This window comes from Bubalus kerabau, chromosome 11, assembly GCF_029407905.1.
Source record: "Bubalus kerabau isolate K-KA32 ecotype Philippines breed swamp buffalo chromosome 11, PCC_UOA_SB_1v2, whole genome shotgun sequence".
Classification (NCBI taxonomy): domain Eukaryota; kingdom Metazoa; phylum Chordata; class Mammalia; order Artiodactyla; family Bovidae; genus Bubalus; species Bubalus kerabau.
Window position 1 is genome coordinate 31,891,812 of NC_073634.1, and position 21,651 is coordinate 31,913,462.

Genomic DNA, 21,651 nt, shown 5'->3' on the forward strand with positions numbered 1-21,651 from the left:
GTTAAGGGGGTATTGCCTTATAACAATCCATTAAGCTCTGCATTTATTTTATTTGATTTTCTGTATTTGTATTTTATAATAAAAAGGGGCTTTAAAAAATTTTAATGAACATATCCTTTGGCCTAGGAATTTCACTGCTAGGGATTCGTCTGTAAGAGAAACTCACCAGAGTACGCAGAGATAGGCATGCCCATTGCAGCATTGTTTGAAATAGCCAAAAAGTTGTGGGAGGGATGGATATGAATGTGTATTAGGTGGAGACTCAGTAAATAAATTATGAAACAGCCAGCCATTTAAAAGAATACTATGCAGTCAAGAAAAAAAATGAGATGGGTCTCATCTATACATGTTCCCAGACATATCATTATGTTTTTTTAAAAACCAAGATGTATAACAATATTATTATGATTCCATATACGTAAATACATACACAGACACTCAATGCATTCACATTTAAAATATTTGAAGGAATATCTAAGAAACAGTTAAAAATCTTTACCCTCAAAGTTGAGTGGGAGTAGGGAGGGAGTCAAAGGGTGAGAATTCAATTGTCATTTTGTGTGTTTTTGTATTTTTCAAAAGTATGTGTGTATTTTATTGTTATTTTTAAAAAGCTGATGCCTTGATTGCAGTCTTGTGAAAGGCCCTGAGCAGGAGAAACCAGCTAAGCTGTACCTGTATTTCTGACAGAAAGAAACTGTAAGGTAATAAATTTTGTTGTAAGCTCTGTTTTGGAATATTTGTTACACAGGAACATGGAACTAACACAGTAGACTAAACCCAGTCCCTTCTAGAAGTAGAGCACATGTGGTGAAACACTTGCCTCTGGGAGGCTGCAGCTGGGTGGATGCAGCACATGCACTGGGTGGATGCAGCAGAGTCAGGATGGTTTGGTTTTTTTAGCAAATGTCCTCACCTGTGCCACTTTATTTTGTTTTAACTCTTTTCTAGCCAGATGACCTTATCTCTGAAGACTTTATTCAAAATGGGCTTTCTTTACAAATTATTTTTGTTTTCTTTTCTAGCAGTGAGTTTTTTTCAACCCTATCTTTTATCTGAAAATTGCAGTTTGCAAGTGATTTAGTTAAGAATCATCCCAGATTCCAATTTATTACTCTATACACTTATTTTCTGTCCTTGACTGCTTTGCTCCATTGTCTGCCTTCTTCTACCTTTCTTTAGAGCTTTTCTTAATTCTTTCAGCACTTGGATGGAGCATAAGAATCTACTTGAGTAAGACCTTCTATTATTCTCCCATTTCAACATTTTTTCTTTTCTTTTTCTCCCTGGAACTACATTTTTTATATTATAGTCATTGCTCTGAAAGCTTGTGCATGACTTCCTTTTATTTCTCATTTAATTAAGAAAGAAGGAATAAATCCTCCTGTAAGAGATAGACCATCAGATCAGATCAGATCAGATCAGTCGCTCAGTCGTGTCCGACTCTTTGCGACCCCATGAATCGCAGCACGCCAGGCCTCCCTGTTCATCACCAACTCCCGGAGTTCACTCAGACTCACGTCCATCGAGTCAGTGATGCCATTCAGCCATCTCATCCTCTGTCATCCCCTTATCCTCCTGCCCCCAATCCCTCCCAGCATCAGGGTCTTTTCCAGTGAGTCAATGCTTCGCATGAGGTGGCCAAAGTACTGGAGTTTCAGCTTTAGCATCATTCCTTCCAAAGAAATCCCAGGGCTGATCTCCTTCAGAATGGACTGGTTGGATCTCCTTGCAGTCCAAGGGACCATATGACCACATTTAGTCGGGAGAACAATATTTGCATTAATTTTTGCAGAATTTTCAGAATGCTTAGTTCTTTGAGCAACATAAGGAATCCCAGATTTAGGAGGCCTGAAATTAGAGGAATGCTCTTCCCTCCCCTCCCCCAACTTCTCAGAATATGGCAATTCCTCAGTTATATAGGAGAATTCAGAAAGATAAGTGGAAAGGAAAGATTTTTGAATACCATTTTCCTTTGTTTACCGAGTTGGTGTGAAATACAAGGGGACTTAAGGATTTATTTTGAAAGAATAAAAATTATAGGCTCTCAAAGTTACAAATAATAACAATAATAACAAAACAAAACAAAAAATACATCATTTTTCCTTCCAAAGTATTTGAGATGCACTCTATATGAGGAAAATGGCCTTAGGAGAACATAGCAATATATATCTTCTACCATAAAAAACAGACATGAGATTGTGTGAAATAAGAGATCAAAAAAGCTGGCAACCTATCCGGCAAGGTTTTGACTTGCTCTAAGTGTTTTACCCCTTTCTATGGTCCTGACGTTATAAACATATTCTTCGACAATCAAACCGCAGCAGTAACAACAACAAAGACAAATGCACAAAAGATTTGTTAAATTTTATTTTGTTTGTTTGTTTTATTAGCACATGGCCTCAGAGAAGCTAACTAAAGATTCCACCCTCCAACTCTGTGGTGTTGCTCCTCAAGGCAAGGCTGACATTAGATACAGGTATTTGAAAATGAAAGAGACTCCTTTCCAACCTAGAAGAAATTATTCAGGAATCTGGGAGACAGCATATGATATTGTGCCAGGTGCCACCAGTCTTTCTCAATAAAACATCCCTAGTGAAAAACCGTGGAGGCCAGAAAGGGCTGGCGAGGGAAAGCATGACGAGGAGGGCTGGCAGCCGCATGTCCGCAGGGAATTCAATGTCAGGGAGAGCATACAGGGAGACACCGTAAATGTGCTTTTCTCACCAAGTTCCTTTCGTTTTAGAGTTGGGAAAACTGAGGTGCGGGCATAATCACCAAAGGCATACAGCTAGCTGCTGACAGAGCTGGCTGTCTCTACTGTATCACACTGCTTCTTCACTTTCCTCATTTCCTACCTCTGTTGTGTTCTGTTCTGAACTGCCCTTGTTAATTGGCACTAAAGTCTCCGCACCTAGAGTTTCAGACATGTTTGGAAACTTCCTTTAAATGTGTTGATCGACTGAGCACTGAATTATTTGTGAAAGCAAGAACAATTCGCTCCAGGGTGAGGTATTCAGAGATTAGTCATGATATGTTCCATTCTTCCAGGCTCTCTACATTTTCACACAGGAGGCATCAGTTTCTTGAGAGTGCACAGGCCCCCAAAAGCCATTGCAAAGGTATCTGTGGAGAAAACAAGGCAAAATCCCATGGGTCCAGCTACCCTCCACAATCATCCTTAGGACGACCTTGGAGAACCTGATTCCTCCTGTGGCGATGATGTGTGTAGACTGGGTGATTTGTGAGAGGCAGGTGAATGAGCTATATGTACAGCTGGTCCTTGAATCTTTGGTCCTCCTTAGCATCAGCTGTTGGAGAAGGAAATGGCAACCCATTCCAGTGCTCTTGCCTTGAGAATCCCAGGGACGGGGGAGCCTGGTGGGCTGCCGTCTCTGGGGTCGCACAGAGTCGGACACGACTGAAGCGACTTAGCAGCAGCAGCAGCTGGCAAGACCGTGTCCTTGTCCCACTGCCTGATAGACACTGAATCTTGGCAGGGAGAGGAAGAGGGAGTGATACTGCATCTAACTTTGAGAATAATCATTACCATATCAGTGTGCAAATGACATGTTCCAATGGGCAGTGTAGGAGTATGCACATTTGTCTAGCTATCTTGAATATTATAGGCATGGTCTAATTCTTCTTTATATTCTTTCTTCTAATAATGAATTGCAAAAGAACAAGATGTACTGTTGTGCTTTATAGTTCAGGCAAACAATACAGGTAATTGGCTAACATGGTTTGGTATGATCAGCTTTTTTTTTTAAAGCCGATATGGCAGAAAAGCAGTGGACTATTGCAGGAGTTGCATTGGCCCTTCCAACACTTCTCTGTCCAGTCCATTAATCAGCAGCAGAACCGCCAAGACACCACATTACTGTGCTGTAGCTCAAAGAGATCTGTGGTTGTAATTGGGTTGACTGGGAACCAAGTTATATCATTCCAATTCTGATTGATTAATGCTGAAGTCCTTGCTAAAAAGTGGTTACCAGTCTCAGTCTCCACGAATCATTCAGTGGTGAATGAGGACTAAGCTAAACAAACTTGGGCCTGTGAACACGGATATTTCTTGCAGAGTGGGGCAGAGGTGTAGAGATGGTGGAAAGGGAAGAGAAAAACTATATTTGACTGAAGAAGAAAAAAACCCCTGCAGCCTGGCTTCTTACGGCATCTTGGGCACCTCCCTTTCTTTTGTTACTTTGTTCCCATCTCTGCATTCGCTGTCACTAAGCAGTCAGATTACCACCCAATGGTAGCACTATAGTCGTTCCTTTCTATCACCTATGGCTCTTTCTTTACAGATGCCCATTATTAGCCAGATGGAGTTATTGCCCAGTCAAATGATTTAAACCTCCCCTCTCTGAAAGCTTTTCTACCCAAATTCTCCAACTCCACCCAGTTCCTCCCAATACTTTTTTCTAGTGAAGGACACTCCCAGTCATTCCCTTTGTCTCTTTCAGTCTCTCTTTTTCATCACTCCCATATCTAAATTTTCTCATTCATGGAAAGAGAACAATCCTCTACTTGGGTCAGATAATCTTTTCAAAAATGCTTAGTGTATTTCCACCAATCCTGGACACATTGCAAGAATGTTTGGGACAAAATCAAATTTAAATATTGCTTTTCTGTTTGGGGTTCTTTGAGACATATCCAAACAAATGATAGGGGGAAATGTTTTTTCAATTTTAAGTAAGCTCTGGTTGTTTCAGTGTCAGCAATCTCAAGCATTACTTCTTGCCAGCTTTCCATTTGGTAGAAGGTGCTTCCTAAAGATGAACTTCTGTGGAGTCGGAACCAGCAGAGATGAGCCAAATCACGATTAAAATGCTTGCTGGCTGCTCCTTTCGCCAGTGTAGCTCTCTGTTTCCACTTGTTGGAAATCCATCTGCCTGTCAGTGTTCGTGCACGCCAATACCTTTTTTGATATAACAAACTCACAGTGTTCCGCTTCAAGAACGCCAGCATTCATAATTTTTAAGCCTCCAACTTTAAAGAAATGAAAGCAACTGAATTTCTCTTCATTTAAAAGTAGAAATAGTAGTATTACATAGCTAGAAATTTCTGTAAAGTGGATTGGCAATAACATTACTTATGCTTTCAAAAACTGGGTTCTTCGAAATTTATGCCTGTGTATCAGTCACAAGATAATACATTTTTTGACTTTAAACTATTTTCTTTCTTGTCCTAGAAATCCTGTTATGCTGTGGACATTTACAGAAGTTTGGCTTGAGAAAAAATATTTCAAAACTCAGGTAGAGGTAAATTATAATTTATTACTGGGAGAAAAGCACTCTTAGTTGCAACATCTCTAACTGGAAAGCTTTTGAATTTTCTAGATTTGACATAAAGATTTATGAGGTGCGATTTCACAGAAGAAAAAACATTTTGGCAAAAACTGTTTTTTGGTAGGTAAAATAGGAACTCACAAGAGTAACTAGATGAACTTTAGTAGAAGTCCTCTGTGAACTTAACTGAGCAAAGAAATCCATTAAACTCCGGGAAACTAAAGGTGCATGTTTATTATTTATTTCTGGCATTGAGTCCTTTCCATTTCCCTACAGAGTTGTTTGAGGGATCTAATATTTTAAAAACATGCTATTTTAACTTGAGTCAATAACTTGATCCTAGTAATTTGGTGAAAGGGCATGAGATTAGAGTATGGCCAGGGTCTTATTCTCACTCTGCTACTCACCAGATTTGTGACTGTGGTCATCTCTCTTCCATATTTTGGACTTCTATCTTCTCACCTGTTTGACAAGAATAAGAAATACCTGATCTTGTTTCCTCCTAACATTGTTATGAAGATCAAATAAAGTCCTAGTTGTTAAATCATTTTGAAACTATCAAGTGCTATACAATATAAGGCAGTCTATTCATTATCACCTCAGAATTCCTCTCAGATTACATTGCTTCAAATGCATTATTTAGGAAAAGTACAAACTTGAATGCCATATGGAGTCCCTGTTGACACTGCAGATGTTGGTTAATTTTAGATTCTAAAAGAACAAAAGAACAGAAGCAGTACCAAGCAAATTAGCCTCTCTTTAGCTTTTTCTTCGAAATCTCCTATTATACAAATACCAAACTAAAAATGGCAGGCTAAATATTATAGAAAATTACATCATTTGAAACATCGAAATTCTGTATATCCAAGCCTTTTTGCAGTTTATTTTTGCAGGAGTTTATTCCCTTCAAAACACATCACCAATGAATTTAATGCTATAAGATTAATCATGGTTATTTCTTCAAGGACCAAGTAAGAGGATTTTAATCTTCAACTTTAACCACAAATAACACAGAGCCAGGAGAAATAGAAAAGTCTCAGAAAGACTCACGAAAAGCCATTTTGGTGGTCACAGTCTCTCTTGAACTAATGGAAAACTGAACTCAGCTCAGCTAGCCTTGGTCTCTGATTCTGAAGATTCATATTTTCCAGTGGGAATTTCCTTGAAGAACAGGTGTGGCAGACTTGCACATACTCATGACAACTGCTTTTACAGCCTCATCAGCTTGAGGAGACCCGTCTTCCTCACAGGCGCCATCTATAAGACATCTCTTTGCATTTTGTCAAACCTGACTCTGTTTACACATGCACAAGCAAGAGGCGTTTCTATAAAACATATAGATGGCATCTGTCATTCTATCTCTTGTTTGTACACCAGCCACTAACAAAAAATATCCTGGAACAAGCTGAGCATTCTGTAAGTGCCTTGTAATTATTTATATTAAATATAACATTTTTATATTATATATTATTAGTATAATAGTGCTTATATTATATATATATATATATACACACAAAGGTCCAGTTGATATTCTGAACCTAGATTTTTACTTTTTAGAGGATAATCATGTCCCCAAATTGTTCACTAAGTCTATCACTTTAATTAGAAATAATTTTCAAACAGAGGCCATAAGTATTTCACCTATGAGGCACCTGCTCCTCTAAAAGAGGCAAAAATTTTAAAGTTTGTCTTAACCTATCTTTTAGTCATTTGGTGGATACAGTCTGATATTTCAAAGTCTACTCTCATGTGGATTAGAATTATTAAAAGCAAACCCGAAGAGTAGATTTTATGACACAGCTTATTATGGATGCAGTAGGCTGATTATTTTTGTATAAAGTATACTAGTAATCGCCTCCCTATCCTGCCCATATACTGCCCCTGTTAGCACAAAAGGCCTAATAAGACAGGTGCAACTTGATTCTACATTACATGGTTCCCTCAAACTGGAACAAAATTTTAACTCCCTCAAATATTTTCCCCAGCGAAGCACTTTGGATTACTGCAGATGATTACAGGCCTAAACAAGAAATAGATTCAAACAACCCTCATTCACTGCTGAAACTGAACTGGAACTGACCCCTAAAAGAAATTGGCCTAATTCCTATAAGAGGAATACGAATCAGGTTGCCACCTGTTCCCTTCCTTCTTTAACTTCCTCAGTGAACTGGGCTTAAGCATAGAACTGGAGGAGTCTTTCAGGGAAGGGAAAGAGCACTCTGGTTTGGTGTTTAGATGGGTTTGCTGCAAGGCTAAAGTCACTCTAGATGTGGGAAGAAAGGAGTCTGGGAATTAGCTGGGGAAATCACAAAATTTGGCAAACCATGGGCACAACATGAGTTTAATTTGCCAAATTTTGTTTGAAGATGTTACATCAATCAAAAATCCTTTGCTCGCCAAAGTTGAAAAAACATAACCCAAAGTAGCTGAATCAAAAGGTAAATTTATTGACCCATGTAACTGGATAATTTAGAGTATCTGGTGCAGGTGAAGCTTGATCCAGGCCTCAAACAATATGACCGAGGACTTGCTTTCTCTCTCTCCATTTCTCAGCTCAGCATCTTCCATATGGGCCCCATTCTTGGACAAGCTCTCACCTTCTGTACCCGATACGGATGCAAGCTGATACTTACCCCTAGGTTCAAATCCAAGACCAACTTTTCTAGCAGATCTAGAATGGATCACTGTGACCAGGGGAGTAGGATATACTAGAAGACCTAGACCAAAGTCACATGTGTCACCCCACAGCATGGGGGTGGAGACATCACTATTCTCACCAAACCCTGAGAGTAGGGAGGACCAGAGTCCGCAGAACAAAATTAAGAGTGTGGTGAGTAGAACTGATGCTCTCCACAAACACTCAGGAACCAGACGCACAAATAAATTTATTGAATATTATCCCTCATTTAAGAAGGAATTCTGGGTATCTTCTAGAATCCAAGTCTTACCAGCTGAAGAGAAAAAAAGGAGAATGTATAACTGACATTTCCTAATGTTTACATAGAAGAGTTAGTGCTTAATGAAAGCTTGAAGGATAAATACTGCAAATACAGAAACCAAAATATATGAGAAGGCATTTAAATTTAATTAATTTAAAACCAAAAAAGAAGTGGATTCCATTTTAAAAAAGAAAAAGACAATGGCCAAAAGAGAGACTATAGAATCCTCATGTGAGACATTTTAAAAATTGAAGGTAGTTTCAGTTAGAGTTGCGAGTAGATACTCTTCAAAGATACTGGGCAGTTCTAGCTTCATGATTTGTAGATTTTGCAGTTTCTGAGGAAGAGAGCTTTAGAGCCAAGGAAAACTTTATAGGTGGCTATTTGTTGAAACTTGTCAACTCATGATTTGTTTTTAAATACTTTCTTTCTATAATTGAAGCAAACAAACAAACCTCCCCATACATGAAATGGAACCAAAGAGAAGTCCTATGTGGAAAGATAATTTTATTTTCTAATAGAGATAGTAATATGGCTAGGCTAGCTTCTTACGATATTTACATATATTTCTCAAATGGAAGCTTTCACTGCCGTGTTACTTGTACATATTTCTACATCTGTATGTTCTCCTAAATTTTGTTGTTCAGTCACTAAGTTGTGTCCGACTCTTTGCAACCACATGGACTACAGCACGCCAGGCTTCCCTGTCCTTCACTATCTCCTGGAGTTTGCTCAAACTCATGTCCATTGAGTTGATGATGCCCTAAATAGTTCTAAATATTTCATGTAAATTAAGTACCCTAGGATTCTTCCATCCTGGTCTCAAGTATCTGGAATCTAATAAATAAAAAAAGTATGGAGGGAGGTGCATAATGTAAAGACAGGATGCTCACTTTACACGGCTCAGTTATAAAGCACATTTATTTATATTTACCAAAGTCTATCCATTTTCCCAGGCCCGTAAACCTATTCTCCAAAAGCAACCATGGGAAATTGAAGAATTACAAAGACAAATGCAAAGGGAGGCTAATTTAAAAAAAGAAAATGAATGAAGGATATTTGAACCTGAGGCTAGGGTAGCACTAGAGCTGTTTGGGGCAGTCTACACCTTACAAGTTCTCAACTCCAAACCCATTAATCCCATCATATACTTCATTCAAAAGATGCTTCTAGATGTTGAATTAAGAAGACTCAAGTATTTTCTAGAGCTTGCAATTTATTAACTGGCACATAATCAAGTTGAATATTATTCTTTCTTCTTTTTAAAAATATGCCAGCCATTACTGGTTACAGGAGAAGCAGATTAAATATTTTAAAATTTTCTGGACTTCCCTGGTGGTCTAGTGGTTGAGAATCTGCCTGCCAATAGAGGGGACATGGGTTCGATCTCTGGTCCAGGAAGATTCCACATGCCACAGGGCACCTGAGCCCACGCACCATAACTACTGAAGCCCAAGTGCCCTGGAGCCCATGCTGGGCAGTAAGAGAAGCCTGCACACTGCAACTAGAGAAAGCAGGCTTGCAGCAACAAAGACACAGCACAGTCAAAAATAAATAAGTAAATAGATAATTTTAAAAAATAGTTAAACATGATAAAATACCAATAAACACTCACTGCAGAAATTAAAAAATAGTTAAACATGATAAACATGACAAAATACCAGTAAACACTCACTGCAGAAATTAAAAATCTTTATTAGGAAATGATAAAAGCTATAATTTTCAGACCAAAGAATGAAGAATTATTTTTAATGGAATGTGAGAGCTAATCCTTTGAAAGTTGACGTTCTAATTTTGGAAACCTAGTCACGCCACCCTAGAAGATTCCTTTGGAAGATTTCATTAAAGTGTTTAGGAGACTTCTGGGGATTTATCCTAAAGATATACCTGCAGACATATGTGCCAGGTTATTCATCACAGCATTGTTTGTAATAAATAGCAAAGATTGTAAACAGCTCAAGTGTTCATCAATAGGGGAATGGTTAAATAAACTGTAGTGTAATGTTATGTAGCTGTTTAAAAGAATGAGGAAGCTCTCTCAGTACTGATATGACAGAGCTCGAGGAGACACTGTCAACGGGAGAAGCAATATGCAGATCAGGAGATATAATATGCCACCTTTTGTGTAAGCAGGGAAGAAGAAAAGAAAGAAGAACTGCTTACATGTCCAGGAAGAATCACTGTCAGGACACATGGGAAAAGCAATATAAGTAACTATCTCTACCTATGAGAGTGGGTGGGCATGAAGAAGGGATGGAAGAAGCAGGGTGGGAGGGAGAATTTTCACCATATACCTTTTTATTTTGTTTTGTTCTTTTTAAAAATTTCTGGTGGAAACCTTTTTTTAAAATTTATTTATGTATTTCTTTTTGTCTGCACTGGGTCTTTGTTGCTGTAAAGACGGACCTTCTAGGGGCTACTCTCTAGTTGCGGTACCCAGGCTTCTCATTGCTGTGGCTTCTCTTGTTGCAGAGCACAGGCTCCAGAGTGTGGGCTCAGCAGTTGTGGTGCAAGGGCTTAGTTGCTCCATGGCATATGGGAATCTTCCTTGACAGGGATCAAATCTATGTACCCTGCATCGGCAGGCAGATTTTCAAGCACTGGTCCACCAGGGAAGTCCTGTTTTGATTTCTGAAACATGTGAATGTATCAACTGGTCAAATATTAAAAATTAAATAAATACCAGAAAGAAAAAAGCTTGAGAGAAGTCATTCAGGAATCATACAGTAATTTCATGAAGGTTCAGATCAGATCAGTCACTCAGTTGTGTCCGTCTCTTTGCGACCCCATGAATCGCAGCACGCCAGGCCTCCCTGTCCATCACCAACTCCCGGAGTTCACTCAGACTCACGTCCATCGAGTCAGTGATGCCATCCAGCCATCTCAACCTCTGTCGTCCCCTTCTCCTCCTGCCCACAATCCCTCCCAGCATCAGAGTCTTTTCCAATGAGTCAACTCTTCGCATCAGGTGGCCAAAGTACTGGAGTTTCAGCTTTAGTATTATTCCTTCCAAAGAAATCCCAGGGCTGATGTCCTTCAGAATGGACTGGTTGGATCTCCTTGCAGTCCAAGGGACTCTCAAGAGTCTTCTCCAACACCACAGTTCAAAAGCATCAATTCTTCGGCGCTCAGCCTTCTTCACAGTCCAACTCTCACATCCATACATGACCACAGGAAAAACCATAGCCTTGACTAGATGGACCTTTGTTGGCAAAGTAATGTCTCTGCTTTTGAATATGCTATCTAGCTTGGTCATAACTTTCCTTCCAAGGAGTAAGTGTCTTTTCATTTCATGGCTGCAGTCACCATCTGCAGTAATTTTGGAGCTCAGAAAAATAAAGTCTGACACTGTTTCCACTGTTTCCCCATCTATTTCCCATGAAGTGGTGGGACCAGATGCCATGATCTTCGTTTTCTGAATGTTGAGCTTTAAGCCAACTTCTTCACTCTACACTTTCACTTTCATCAAGAGGCTTTTTAGTTCCTCTTCACTTTCTGCCATAAGGGTGGTGTCATCTGCATATCTGAGGTTATTGATATTTCTCCCGGCAATCTTGATTCCAGCTTGTGCTTCTTCCAGTCCAGCATTTCTCATGATGTACTCTGCATATAAGTTAAATAAGCAGGGTGACAATATACAGCCTTGACATACTCCTTTTCCTATTTGGAACCAGTCTGTTGTTCCATGTCCAGTCCTAGCTGTTGCTTCCTGACCTGCATACAGGTTTCTCAAGAGGCAGGTCAGGTGGTCTGGTATTCCCATCTCTTTCAGAATTTTCCACAGTTTATTGTGACCCACACAGTCAAAGGCTTTGGCATAGTCAATAAAGCAGAAATAGATGTTTTTCTGGAACTCTCTTGCTTTTTCCATGATCCAGCAGATGTTGGCAATTTGATCTCTGGTTCCTCTGCCTTTTCTAAAACCAGCTTGAACATCAGGAAGTTCATGGTTCGCATATTGCTGAAGCCTGGCTTGGAGAATTTTGAGCATTACTTTACTAGTGTGTGAGATGAGTGCAATTATGCGGTAGTTTGAGCATTCTTTGGCATTGCCTTTCTTTGGGATTGGAATGAAAACTGACCTTTCCCAGTCCTGTGGCCACTGCTGAGTTTTCCAAATTTGCTGGCATATTGAGTGCGGCACTTTCACAGCATCATCTTTCAGGATTTGGAATAGTTCAACTGGAATTCCATCACCTCCACTAGCTTTGTTCATAGTGATGCTTTCTAAGGCCCACTTGACTTCACATTCCAGGATGTCTGGCTCTAGGTCAGTGATCACACCATTGTGGTTATCTGGGTCGTGAAGGTTACACTTACAAGAAAAAGAAAAAGAAATCTGAATTCATCCTCAATCATAGGTATACTGTTGGAAACAGAATTAGCTCAGACCACAGTGACTCCCATTCCTGTTAGCAGAGCACCTTGCTTGTGTCCAGTATCTTAACCTTGTGGTTCTTTTTCTCTTCTCTCAAGAAAAAAAAAAAGTCCAAGATCCTGGAAGATGCCACCAACAGAAAAGTTACCAATAGAAATTACCAGGGTAATTCTATTAACTGGTAGAGGCAGTCCTCCCCACTAGTCTGGGTTTTTTTAAGGACAAGTACTGTGTCTTACTCAATGGGCTTTGTATTCTCAGAGCCTAGCGCAGCACCTCCATAGGCACTGTGTAAATTCAGTAAGCTGAACTATCCGCCTGCTTAGCTCCTAATCCTAAGAGTCATCCTTTAGCATCTTTCCCTCACTCGCTGTCATTAAATCCATCAGTTAGACTCATCAGTTCTATCTGCCAAACATACCCCCAAACTACTACTCTTCACCATCTTCAGCACTACCACCCTAATCAAGATCAACATCTCTAATCGACAGAAATCACTAGTCTCCCTTCGGATCCTCACTCCCACCTCCCCCAGAACACGTTCTCCATATGTAGTTAGGTCTATTTTTTTAAAACACCAATCAGATCAGATCATACTCCTGCTTAAAATCCTCCAGTGGTTTCTATTACAATTAGAATATGATTTAAACTCTCTACTCTGCCAGTCCAAGCTCTGTCTGCTTCTTTGACTTCACCTCCTACCACTTCCCCTCCCTTTCTCCACACCATATCAGCTTACCTTCAGTTCCTCACATAGACTTTGCCTTCCCCTGTCCCAGGGTATCTGTCTGTGCTCTTCCCTCTGCCTGGAAGGCTATTCCTCCTCCTTTTTGTAGGATTGTCTCCTTCTCATTATTGATGCTCGAAGGCCACTTTCTCAGAGAGGCTTTTTATGACCACTCCAGTTACATCAGTACCAACTCCCCATGCTCTATCTGTAGAATCTTAAACTATATAGATTAAATATCATTCAGTTCAGTTCAGTTCAGTTGCTCAGTAGTGTCCGACTCTTTGCAACCCCATGAATCGCAGCACGCCAGGCCTCCCTGTCCATCACCAACTCCCGGAGTTCACTCAGACTCATGTCCATCGAGTCAGTGATGCCATCCAGCCATCTCATCCTCTGTCGTCCCCTTCTCCTCCTGCCCACAATCCCTCCCAGCATCAGAGTCTTTTCCAATGAGTCAACTCTTCGCATGAGGTGGCCAAAGTACTGGAGTTTCAGCTTTAGCATCATTCCTTCCAAAGAAATCCCAGGGCTGATCTCCTTCAGAATGGACTGGTTGGATCTCCTTGCAGTCCAAGGGACTCTCAAGAGTCTTCTCCAACACCACGGTTCAAAAGCATCAATTCTTCGGCACTCAGATTTCTTCACAGTCCAACTCTCACATCCATACATGACCACTGGAAAAACCATAGCCTTGACTAGATGGACCTTTGTTGGCAAAGTAATGCCTCTGCTTTTCAATATGCTATCTAGGTTGGTCATAACTTTCCTTCCAAGGAGTAAGTGTCTTTTCATTTCATGGCTGCAGTCACCATCTGGAGTGATTTTCGAGCCCAACAAAATAAAGTCTGACACTGTTTCCACTGTTTCCCCATCTATTTGCCATGAAGTGATGGGACCAGATGCCATGATCTTTGTCTTCTGAATGTTGAGCATTAAGCCAACTTTTTCACTCTCCACTTTCACTTTCATCAAGAGGCTTTTTAGTTCCTCTTCACTTTCTGCCATAAGGGTGGTGTCATCTGCATATCTGAGGTTATTGATATTTCTCCCGGCAATCTTGATTCCAACTTGTGCTTCTTCCAGTCCAGCATTTCTCATGATGTACTCTGCATATAAGTTAAATAAGCAGGATGACAATATTCAGCCTTGATGTACTCCCTTTTCCTATTCGGAACCAGTCTGTTGTTCCATGTCCAGTCCTAACTGTTGCTTCCTGACCCGAATACAGGTTTCTCAAGAGGCAGGTCAGGTGGTCTGGTATTCCCATCTCTTTCAGAATTTTCCACAGTTTATTGTGATCCACACAGTCAAAGGCTTTGGCGTAGTCAATAAAGCAGAAATAGATGTGTTTCTGGAACTCTCTTGCTTTTTCCATGATCCAGCGGATGTTGGCAATTTGATCTCTGGTTCCTCTGCCTTTTCTAAAACAAGCTTGAACATCAGGAAGTTCACGGTTCATGTATTGCTGAAGCCTGGCTTGGAGAATTCTGAGCATTCAGTGGCTCTAAAAAGTTTTTGTTGAATAAAAATAAAGACTTTTAAAATTAATCAGGGGTAGACTATATAGCTTATTTCCTCAGAGACCTTTTGATGAAACTATTTAATTACAAAGGCAATAAACAATTATAAAGGGCTTCCCAGTTGTTGCTGGTGGTAAAGAATCTGCCTATCAATGCAGGTGACATGGGTTCGATTCCTGGGTCAGGAAGACCCTCTGGAGTAGGAAGTGGCCACCCACTCCAGTATTCTGTCTGGAAAATTCCATGGACCGAGGAACCTGGCAGGCTACAGCCCACGGGGTCTCAAAGAGGTGGACACGACAAAAAAGAAATAAAGTGTCATGATTTGCTTTTATATTGTACAAACTAGGCTAAGAGAATAAATGAAAAGAATATGGTTCTATTAATATAAGAAATAGTAACTTATGTCATAAACCAATCTAGGCGACAGGCAGCTTGAGCACTATGTTAATAGAAGGACTCTAAAGATGGCTCAAAATCTAGCAGAAGACATTTTAAATATCTTAGTTGCTTAGTTGCTCAGTAGTGTCCACCTCTTTGCTACCCCATGGACTGTAGTTCGCCAGGCTCCTCTGTCCATGGGGATTCTCCAGGCAAGAATACTGGAGTGGGTTGCCATGCCCTCCTCCAGGGGATCTTCCCGACCCAGGGACTGAACCCAGGTCTCCCACATTGCAGGCGGATTCTTTACTATCTGAGCCACCAGTGAAGCCCAGCAGAAGATATAGCTTTGTTATTATAATCTCTAATATCTGTATAGTACAAAATATATTCACATTTATAATTATACTTAGTTCATTTAATCACCAGAACAGTCTTATGAGGGGGTATTATTAAAAGTGTTATCTCAGTTTTATAGTTAAATAACCAAAGTTCAGAGAGGTTATGTGACTTGCCTTAGATGGCACAGCAAGTGGGGAATGAGATTTTTAAGTTAGATCCAGATCTCCTGACTCAGCTCTCCTGTTCTTCTGTTGTTATTGTTCAGTGTTTAGTTGCTAAGTCATGTCCAGCTCTTTGTGACCCCATGGACTGCAGCATGCCAGACTCCTCTGTCCTCCACTATCTCCCAGAGTTTGCTCAAATAAATTCATGTTCACTGAGTGGGTGATGCCATCCAACCATCTCACCCTCTGCTGCCCCCTTCTCCTTTTACCTTCAATCTCTCCTAGCATCAGAGTCTTTTCCAATGAATCAACTCTTCACATCAGGTGGCCAAAATATTGGAGCTCAGCTTCAACATCAATCCTTCCAATGAATATTGAGGGTTGATTTCCTTTAGGATTGACTGGTTTGATCTTCCTGCAGTCCAAGAGACTCTCAAGAGTCTTCTCCAGCACTACAATTCAAAAGCATTAATTCTTTAGCACTCATCTTTCTTTATGGTCCAACTCTCACATCCGTATACAAATATAGGAAAAACCACAGCTTTAACTGCATGGACCTTTGTTGGCAAAGTGATGTCTCTGCTTTTTAATATGTCTAGGTTTGTCAGAGCTTTCCTTTGAAGGAGCAAGCATCTTTTAATTTCACGGCTGCAGTCACCGTCCACAGTGATCTCCTGTTCTACTTCATCACTATGTCTGTTCAGTGTGATAAATATATGTGCAGCATGCTATGGGAGGTCAAGTGTAACAGACAGAATGACTATTTTTATCTGGAGAGGTCTGGGAAGGCTTTATTGAGGAAAGTCATATAAATGGGGCTATGAAAGGTGGAGGAGTTTCCAGGTGCAGGAAAAGGCACATTTCAGACAGAGATCATATACAAAGCACAGAAAGATGAAAATGTATAGCATGTTTTATGTAGCAGGGAGCAGAGGAATCCAGGAGGGGAGGTTGGGGCCATACTGTGAAAGATTTTCAGTGCTACTTTGTATGCCGTTGGGCAGTCTCTGAATGCAGAGGTTTGAAACAGTCAGCTCTGGGTTTTCAAGAGAATAGAGTGGCAGATTGGGGGATGAACTGGATCATGAAGAAACTAGTTAGGAGGGTTTTTTTTTTTTAAGAGTGATTGTGTGAGCAAGATGTATCTAAACGATGATATTAGAAATGGAAAGGACTGATTACAAAATGTTTGTGTGAAATAGAATCACTTTTCTGGGAGGTTGAAAAGAGGGAAGAGTGAAGATTATTTTAAAAATTTTCTTGCTTATATGACTCGGTGGATGACGACTTCAGCAGAATTGAAGAATGCAGAAAAATGATTTGAAAAGGGAATTGGAGGAGATGGGGGTTTTCTTGTAGCTAAGATAAAGCTTTTAGTCCTATTTGGTTTGAGGAGCCTGCCGGCCTCCTCTGTCTATGGGATTCCCCAGGAAAGAATATTGGCATGGGTTGCCATGCCCTCCTCTAGGGTATTTTCCAATCCAGGGATTGAATCCACTCTTCCGGCTCCTGCGTTGGCAGGTAGTTTCTTTTACCACTAGTGTCTCCTTGGAAGCCCATATATGTCAAGTAGATGGCTATAAATATGGGTCTAAAATTTGAAAGCAAGGTTGAAGTTACAGACAGATTAGGAGTAATCAAAATGTAAATTGTATTAACATTGCTGCTGTGAAAGGGGCACAAGGGAACTTTTGGGGGTGATGTAAATGTTCTATTTCATGATTATGATAGTGATTACAAGGGTATACATGTCTCAAAACAGATCAAATGGTGCACTTTAAATGGGTTCATTTTATATAATCTTGAATTCCTTAAAAAAAAAACTGCTAAAAATAAAAGTGAACCGCCTTGTATAACATACTGCTAAATTGTTTTTAAAAACTGTTAATTGTTTTATAAGAAAGAAGAGAATGAGAAACTGTTCTAGACACATCAGTTAAAAACAACTGATAGGCAGCAAGGAAAGCTGCCATGGTGTCATTGGTTCCAGAAGCCAGTGCCTGAGGTGCCAGTTTATGGGCCATTTGGGAGTCCTCCATTCAAAAACTTATTCCTTCCCCAAACCACCCTCTTTCATCCTCAGCCCACCCTTGTACCACCTGGGTTGACTTCCCCATTTGGAAAAGCTGAGATAATAAAGGTACTTGAAGAATACAATATGACTCACCGCTGAACAAGAAATCTTCCCATATTGATTGATTTCAGGCTTATGGCCAATTTGGCCTCCTTGTTTGGCACCATTCCCTCAGCACTACTTCTGAATTGTTCTTTCCATATTCAGCTTAAAATCTACTTTGTTCAAAAAACCATGTGTAATTTGACAGGAGGAGGAGGAATCTGATACCTGTATTCACCACCCAGTGTGAACACATCTACCATGAATATACAGTCACCAAATTTGTACATTTATGTTGGATTCTCAGTTCTGTCACTAAGTCTTTGAGATCTTGAAGAAAATAAGGATTATAAGAGGCACCTTGCAGGGTGGTGTGGATCAAGTCAGTTAGCATATGTGACGGAGAAGGCAATGGCACCCCACTCCAGTACTCTTGCCTGGAAAATCCCATGGATGGAGGAGCCTGATAGGCTGCAGTCCATGGGGTCGCTAAGAGTCGGACACAACTGAGCGACTTCTTTCACTTTTCACTTTAATGCATTGGAGAAGGAAATGGCAACCCACTCCAGTATTCTCGCCTGGAGAATCCCAGGGACGGGGGAGCCTGTTGGGCTGCCGTCTATGGGGTCGCACAGAGTCGGACACGACTGAAGTGACTTAGCAGCAGCAGCAGCATATGTGACAATGCCAAGTATGGCATTGAGTAGGCGCTCAATAAAAGGCAGATGCCTTGTCAGGCCTGACTATACTTTCTGAATTATTGGGTCTGTATTAAAAGTTTCTTGAAAGTAAAAGTGCTCTTTTCTGCACTCTGCACTCCCACCCTAGCTAATACATCCTCCAGAGACATGGGTGAATGACGCTTAGAAAGCTGGCAGGTCAAGGATAAAGTTGAAAAAGATTTACACAATAAATATGTAGATGAGAGGAGATCATTCTGGGGACACGGAAAAAATGGAACTCCATTTAGAGGAGGTGGCAAAGGTCTTTCTTTACATTTCCTCTTTTCATTCATTTAACATTTTATCTTGCCAAGAAGACGGGACAGAAGGTTTCATCTTGATGAGCAGAGCTCCAGGACTGTGTGCCAATACACCTGGTATTGATTCATGCCAGCTGGGAGAGGAGCTTGGCTTCTCCATGTTTTACTACTGTGGTTTTCTGGGCTGGGCAGCTGGGTGCCTAATAATGATAAAAACCATAATAGTACTTCATAATTACGCACTGCCCTTTGCCAGAACTTGGGTTTAATTACAATGACTATGATGGAACTGGCAACATCTCACTCCCTGTTGGGGTGCAACACCTAAGGGCCTGGAAATAGAGTCAAGTGGCAACTGCAACCCTTCTCCTGCAGAGCCTCTCCTGGCAATTTACCCAGAGTGCTCTGGGTTTGAAGCTCATCAGAAACAAAGAGTACTTTTAAATTGCCCATGTGTACTTGGCACTGTCAAGTAAAGTCGTGTTTATGATGCAACTCCTGCCCCACATGGGACACAGCATCATGGAATCCCAGGCCTGGAAGGAACCAACAGAGGTAATCTCATTCACTTATTACCCTGCCCCCTGCCAGGAGGCATCACAGCCTCTGCACTCTAATAGATGAGCTTATTGACCTTCCATTCTGACTGGGCTCAAGATGCTTTTGTGGCAGCCTGCTTCAGGGGTCAGGAGATTTCGCCAGTTCATTTCAATATGCATTTTGTAAGTACCTATTCTGAGCCAAGACACTGTGGAGGCCCAAAGACGCGTAAGGTCTGACCCCTGCCCTCAAAGTAGCTTATCTCCTAGCTGGGGGATTGGTATTGAGGCAGCCCTAACAAAAAGGTAGAGGGAAGTCCTCACAGATGAAAGGAAGTAAAACCGCTCCAGATGAAACAATCAGGGCCATCTTTTCTTTGAGAACAAGAAGGAAGGATGAGAGGATACTAAGCAGGGTGGGGAGGCTGGGGGAGTAGGATGGAGGGGGAGACTGAGGTGAAGAGCTGGGCAACAACTTCAGGAGATTCTTGCATGTTTCTCTGTTTTTTGGTGGGAGATCTTTATAGTGTATATCACCCCCTGAATTATTAATTTGCTACTTTACTCATATATGCTTTATTTCACCCTATTCAGGAACTTTGTCAGTTTTGTTCACCACTATATCCTAAGCACCTCAAACAGTGCCTGGCACATTGTAAAATGCTTAGTAAATACTGGGCTAATGAATAAATGGCCCAGGTGAGGCAATGGATGTTGAAATTGAGAGAAAGGGCAATTAGAAAAGATAATCAACAGGACAAAGCTCAAAGGGGTACAGAAGTATTACAGCAAGGAGGCAGTAGCCTGGAGGATTGCTCCCAGGTTCTGGTTTGGTTAAGTGAATGAATGGTGATGTTATCAAAGAAGATAACAGACGGGGAGGAGCAAGTTTTGTGGACTTCTTATGGTATTTCAGTTCCTATTTGGATGTGTCAAGATTAGATTTAGGTGGAGATATCCAAAAGCACTAAGACAGGCAGATTGGAACCTCATTAAAGGTACACTCAGTCATCAGAATGGTTAGACCACCTTAGTGTGCAGCAGAATGACTCTGTACCTACTAAGCAGAGGACTAAGCATTAGATCCTGGGACTCTCTTAAGAAGCCAACACAATTGAATTAGAAAGGTTAACTGAAAAGAAATACAATCTGAGAGTTTATGGTTTTAGGGAAACTGGAGTGAGGGGAGACCTTAGAAACTACTGCAAAAGAGATCACTTTATACAAGCGACCCTTGAACTCGATCATATGGACGTCACTGGTGGCCTTGAGAGGGGCACTTTCAGTGGATTAGTAAGGAACATAATTTAGTCTGTACTGGAAGCAAGAATTGAAATACGGCTGAGAGCCAGACAGGGTCTCATTGTTTTGTTTGGAGGTGTTGTAATACGACCATGGGTATGTCTAACACAAAAGAGGTCGGTAAGTTTGTGAATGACAAGGCTTCTATAAGTCCAGATGGCCTGTCCTGGTGGAGTCGGACTACCTCAACTATGCTTTTATCCTTTTAGCCATTTCTAGGGCGGGGGGGCCCTTCCAGCCAAACTGCAAGCAAAAAGTGGGAGACACCCCTCCATCCGATCTGAGTCACGTTTGTGACAGCTGGCAATAGGGATGGGATTACTTGAATTAAACGAAGTGCCTAGGTTCCCGTGGATCTTGGAATTTAGTAATAGGCTCCTTGCTGGAGGGAACTAGGGAGACTCATTCACTTTTTCCGACAAGGAACTCAGGCCTCCATTCAACATTTTTCCTTTCCTTTTCCCTAACAGAGTTGAAACCAGGGACAAAGCGTTCCTCCTCCCACCACTTCAAGGCTGACCTTCCGCCCTCAAGCCCACCACTGCCCCTTCTCGGACCACGTGACCCTGCTCAGACCCAGTGACTCGCCGCCGCCGACCCCTCCCCTTGGGCCCGCTTTACTCCGCCCCTAAAGCCCACGTGACCTCATATCTCCCATCTGACTGGCTCCTCCCTTTCCCCCGGGCCGGACCCGGCCGCCGTCGCAGCGGCCCGACTCCAAAATGGCAGCCGCGCACAGAGCGTACCCGAGCGGCCGGACCTCCCTGACTCCCGGGCCGCCCAACTCTCGCTCCCAGCCTCCCTCCTTTGGCCTTCACCTACACGCTTTCGGATTGGCCGCTAGGAATCCCGCCCCTCCAGAGCCCCGACTGCTATTGGTCACGGTAGGCTGCCCTTCAGAGAGGCGTGCCGCCACCGCCCCCCGCCCCGGGAGGTATTTTCCATTCCGGTGGGGGTTGGGGGGTGGGGG

The 21,651-nt window shown here is 41.5% G+C and overlaps 1 protein-coding gene across 7 annotated transcripts in view; it reads left to right on the top strand.

Annotated features, from left to right (window-relative positions):
• The first annotated feature begins 18,662 nt into the window (after positions 1-18,662).
• Positions 18,663-21,651, top strand: part of SOCS5 (suppressor of cytokine signaling 5) — a 72,114-nt gene continuing 69,125 nt past the window's right edge. Inside the window, exons 1-2 of one of the 7 annotated variants that reach the window (XM_055540010.1) lie at positions 18,663-19,395; positions 21,152-21,615. The gene's annotated coding sequence lies outside the window, so the exon portion shown is untranslated. Of the gene's footprint in view, positions 19,396-19,433; positions 19,563-19,778; positions 19,890-19,930; positions 20,079-20,118; positions 20,287-20,342; positions 20,802-21,151; positions 21,616-21,651 lie in introns of those variants that run through there. The other 6 variants (XM_055540002.1, XM_055540003.1, XM_055540008.1 and 3 more) reach the window with 6 other exon arrangements.